We start from the raw sequence: 317 nt of genomic DNA on the forward strand, positions 1-317 counted from the left end.
TCCTCCTCCTGCTCCTCCTCCTCCTCTTCCTCCTCCTCCTCCTGCTCTTCCTCCTCCTCCTCCTCCTCCGCAGTCCAGCGGCCAGCGCACAGATAGAGACACACGGGGAGACATGAGCAAACCAACACACAGAACTAACTCTTGGCATTAAAGCTTCCAAAATCTGCGTTTGATATTCAAACATCCTGCCGGGAATTTTCACAGTTTTTAGTGAATTTAAGGAGTTTAGAAACTGTTTCTTTTTTTTTGTTTTGTTTTGTTTTGTTTTCTTTCTCTTTTTTTTTTTTTCCTTCCTTTTTTTTTTTTTTTTTTTCTTC

Source organism: Acanthisitta chloris, unplaced genomic scaffold (genome assembly GCF_000695815.1).
Source record: "Acanthisitta chloris isolate BGI_N310 unplaced genomic scaffold, ASM69581v1 scaffold34617, whole genome shotgun sequence".
Taxonomy (NCBI): domain Eukaryota; kingdom Metazoa; phylum Chordata; class Aves; order Passeriformes; family Acanthisittidae; genus Acanthisitta; species Acanthisitta chloris.